Source organism: Myotis davidii, unplaced genomic scaffold (assembly GCF_000327345.1).
Source record: "Myotis davidii unplaced genomic scaffold, ASM32734v1 scaffold328, whole genome shotgun sequence".
Taxonomy (NCBI): Eukaryota; Metazoa; Chordata; class Mammalia; order Chiroptera; family Vespertilionidae; genus Myotis; species Myotis davidii.
In genome coordinates this window covers 2,178,010-2,182,380 of record NW_006300373.1, presented here as the reverse complement: position 1 = coordinate 2,182,380, position 4,371 = coordinate 2,178,010, and the positions used below count along the sequence as shown (strand labels likewise).

The 4,371-nt window shown below is 64.7% G+C and overlaps 2 protein-coding genes across 3 annotated transcripts in view; one reads left to right on the top strand and one right to left on the bottom strand.

The window, feature by feature from the left end:
- RBL2 (retinoblastoma-like 2) overlaps positions 1-4,371 on the bottom strand; it is a 60,935-nt gene that overhangs the window by 3,121 nt on the left and 53,443 nt on the right. The window lies entirely within an intron of this gene.
- AKTIP (AKT interacting protein) overlaps positions 3,822-4,371 on the top strand; it is a 16,870-nt gene continuing 16,320 nt past the window's right edge. For both annotated transcript variants that reach the window (XM_006777049.2, XM_006777048.2), the window contains exon 1: positions 3,822-3,841. The gene's annotated coding sequence lies outside the window, so the exon portion shown is untranslated. The remainder of the gene's footprint in view (positions 3,842-4,371) is intronic.

Genomic DNA, 4,371 nt, shown 5'->3' with positions numbered 1-4,371 from the left:
CTGCCCAAGTCCCCTAGGGCCCTGGAGCTCGGACAGTCTCTGCACCCACCTGGGGGGCCACTGCACCATGAGGGGGGCCGTGGTGTGCAGGCAGCCAGGCGCACCCTTTCCTGGAGGGGCGGGGAGACCCCACAGCAGAAGACCGGGGGGTGGGGGTGGGGTCCTACCTGCCGAAGTTGAGGCTGAGCCAGTCAGGGAGACCAGGTCCCAGGCTCCTCCGGAAGGAGGCACCTTCGGCGAGACCCAGGTACCCAAGACACCGGCCCGCGCCCACACCGTCCCCTGCGTGCTGCCTCGGGGCAGGGGACACCGAGGAATCCAGCCTGAATTCTCCTCTCGAAAGAGGCAGGGGATCGCCTACAGAGGCTGTTAGAATGCCGGTGTTAGTCGGACCCAAATCCAGTCTCCTCCCCGCCTTGCTTGGCACCACATGGGGGTTCATACAGGTAGTTAATGTTATCTAGAACTTACTAAGTCCTGTGCCCACCTAACGGAGTGCCGGTAACCATAGCAACAGCCCAGCTACGTGGGAAGCGAAATTGCCCATCCGTTGCCCTGCGTCAGCCAGTGTGGGGCTGGTAAAATGTTCTCACGCCGGCTGGCGGAGGGGGAGCTCCATCTGCAGTGTTTGCCGGTGGCCACGGTGTCAACACGCCCGCCCTGGCCAACGCCAAGCCAGTGGGGCGCCACGTGAGCTTGCCATAGACCAGGGCTGGGTACCCCTCCAGCCAGGAAAGCTCCTTGCTCGGACGGCACCCGTTTAACCTGCTTCACGTGGGAACGGCACACTCCCCCACGTGGACAGCCCCTCCACGTAGCCGACCCACCTTCCCCCACAACTTCAGGGTCCGGCCACCCAGCCAGGCCCTCCGTGGCTGGAGCCAGCCCCGCTGACAGCAGAGGTCAGTGGCCAGCCCCTCCCCACAAAGGGGCCTAGACAGAGCCGCCTGGCGCTGTCCTTGGCTGTGAGCGCCCCAGCAGCCAGGCAAGTTTTGTGCTGACTCCGCGGGAGGAGTGCAGGCTGGCATCGCGCTCAGGAGGGAATCATTAGCGGGAGCGAGGGCCCCAGGCCTGTGGCAGCTAATCACCTGCCTCCCGCAGCCCCTCGCACAGAGGCCGCCTTCCTCGGGGTGGCCCTTTCATCGCCCCAGGAGCAGGCAGGCGGTGAGGGGCCAGCAGAGCACGCCTTCGCCAGCCAACCTCCCAAATAAAATTAAAAAAAAAAAAAATCCCCCTTGCCCCCCCACCGCAAGTATTCAAATACTTCTCACTGACTTCCCGGAGTGTTATTGGTGTAAAGGTTGGAGCTCAGGCAGCTTAGCTGTTCTGCGGGATGACCTTTAGTTTTAATATTAATATATTATCGTAAAGTCGGTGCGAATCGCGGATGCAATCTCGGTCTGTATTCATAGGAAAGGCCGCGGCCACTGCTCTCCCCCTCCGTGGGGGCGGCCGCAGGCGGGGAAATTAATATGCGTCACCCCGCGCTCGCCTTTATTTACTCAGAGAGGGTGGCCGGCAACTTTATCAAGAGCAACATTATCCAGAGCTCTCCCCGCCGCTTCTCTATCCCACGCGCCGCGGCGGCGGCGGGACACTTGTCAGTGTCAATCAAACCGCAATAAGACGCAGATGACTTGCTCATTTGGTTTAATGAAATCTTCCTGCTTATTTGCGCTGCCTCCATTACACCACATAATTGCCGCGCGGCGGCGGGAAGGCAGCCGGTTGCCTGGGGGATAAGAGGAGACGATGGGTATATGAAGGGCTGGCTTCTTTGCCTCTGTCTCTCCCCAGTCACTCATATCCCGAAAATTAATATTGCATTTGAATCCAGCCCCGCCGTCCTCATGCAGGCTAACATTGTTATTACTTATTATTTGGATGTGAAGTCATTTATTTTTAGTTTTATGTCCAAGCTGTCAGGCTAAATTTCATTGTGAACTGCCACGTGCAATTTCTAACTGCCATTTAGAACGCGATTCAAACCCTGAATTATGGAGTGAGCTTCTTCAAAGGCCGGCCTGGTGGGAGCGCGAGGGGGGTGCGGGCAGAGCCCCGGTTCCCCCACAGATCAAAGGGGCCGGTGATTGCTGTGGGAGGGAAGTCACAGCCTTCGTGCCTCACCATCACCCTGACTGTGGCCGGACAGGCAGGTGGGCGAGCGGACAGGCCCCGCGGCCAGCCCGGCCCTGAGTGCGCTGCCCTGGGAGGGGTGTGGGGGCTGAGGGCGCTGGGGCAGGCCCGCAGGGAAGGCGTCTGGGTGCCTCCGGGTTGCTGCTGGGCCTCGGGAGGCAGGGACAGCTGGGGGATGGGGGGGGTGGCGGCTGGGAGGAGCCACGGTTAACGTCCAAGTGGATGGTGTTGTGTTTGGGTCTCGCCACAGAGGAGCGTGTGTCGGGGGCAGACGGTCACTGGCGGTTCCGTTCTGTGGGCAGCGGTGCACAGGGAGCGTGTCCCCGACACTGACCCCCATGTGCCCTCTGAGGCTGGGCCTGGGGAGGAAGAGAGGTGCTGAGACTGGGGGCCGGGAGGTGCACTCTGGGAGCACCGGTCCAGCCTGAGGGGCAGAAGGAGGCTCTGCCAGGAGGCCAGGGGCAAGGGGTGCTGGGATGGAGGGGCAGCGCCCCCTCCCCCCCGGCCCTGGGGCCACAGCGCCGTGCCCAGGTGGCCAGGCCCCTCGAGGACCAGTGTCCAGGAGCTGGCAGCAGACCATCCCCGGGGGAGCCCGGCACCCCGGCAGCAGCACTTTGCGGCCAAGCCCAGGACCCTGCATGCTCCCCACACGCTTGGAAAGACCTGGGAGAGCAGCGCCCCCATCTGTCCCTGGGAAGCTGTGTCCCAGACAGGCCGGGCCCAGGGGCCGCTGAAGGGGAGCGTTGGCATCCCCCCTCCTCTTAGTTGACCCCTGACCCCGAGGACTGAGGCGCACACTGTGTCTCGGGTGCCGACTTGAGTCGATGAGACAGCGTGTTCCGAGGGCGGGGCGGGCGGGGTGCTGTGTGAGCCGGAGGGGCTGTCCCTGGCCAGACAGGGCGCTGGGACCCCTCTGTCCCCATCCCTCCCTGCCTCTGCCAGGGCAGAGAGGCTGTTCTTTCACAGATCCCAGAGCTGAGCTGGGCGCGGTGGGGTGTCCTGTCACTTAGGAGTGTCCTGTCCCCACCTCCCCTCCCCACCGCGGCTACTCTCACTGAGTCGCACACCTGGTGTGTCACAACTCCTGGAGGTGACGCCCAGGCAGAAGGCAGGTTACACCCGTCAGAGCGCCTCTGAGAGCCCCGTGTGAGGACAGCATCACCCCGGGGAGGGCAGCGAGTCCTTCCTGCAGCCGCCCCGTCGGGCAGCCTGGTGCCGCCGCTGTCCTAGGTGCTGGGGACCCGCGTGGAGAAGACAGACCAGCATCCTGCCTCCCGGGGGCGGACAGGCGGGGAGGGACACTGAGGACACACAGATTCAAGTAGGACACGCGGCCGGTTAGAGGGAGCCGCGGGAGCGAGGGAGAGCCGTGGCCAGGAGGCCGCAGGACGGGGAGGGCCGGCGGGGAGGTGGGTCTCGCGGGAAGGACACGCGGAGGCGGGGTTGGACTCAGAGGGAAACGTTGGCCCTTTGAACGGAAGAGAGACGTGGCCGGGTTAGACTTTAACAGGGTCAGGCCGCGGGGGTTGCAGGGCAAAGGGCGGGAGGCGGCGGGAGGTTTGAGTGCGGGCAGGGCCGGCGGGCACCGGGAGCAGCCGGGGTGCGGAGGCGGCTGGACGGGGACATGGGTGAAGCAGGGCCCGGAGGGCCCGGGGGCACAGCGGGTGGCCGAGGGGTTCGAGGCAGCCGCGATCCCGTGAGGATGGTGAGTGAGCGGTGCGGGCAGGAGCCTGGACTCCGGGGAGAGGCCCAGGCGTCAGGCTGGGGTGGGAGCCATCGGGTGTAGACTGGACGGGGCCGAGCAAGAGGAGGCCGTGGGCTGAGGGCGGGGACAGCAGCGCAGGCGACCGGGTGGACGTGTGTCCCTCGGGGTCAGGCGTCCCTGAGGAGGGCGGATGGGAAGGCCGCTGACATGGTCACAGAGGGACATGCGGCGTCTCTGTCTCGGCCGCTCTCGTCCGGATCCGCAGCTACTTTCTCACAGAACCTTCTCGCCCGGCTGGGCTGGGCTGGGCTCGGGAAGCCGGAGGGTGAAGATCTGCACGTGCCCGGCCGGGGCGGCTCAGTAGTTGAGCATGGACCCGGGGACCAGGGGGTCGCGGTTGATTCCCCATCAGGGCACGTGCCTGGGTGTAGGGCTCGATCCAGGGGGTGTGGGGGTGCAGAAAGGGGGGGAAGAAGGCCCTCTGCTGCCTCCTCCCTCTGCTCCTGCGGATTCAGGGCTGGGACGCGGTT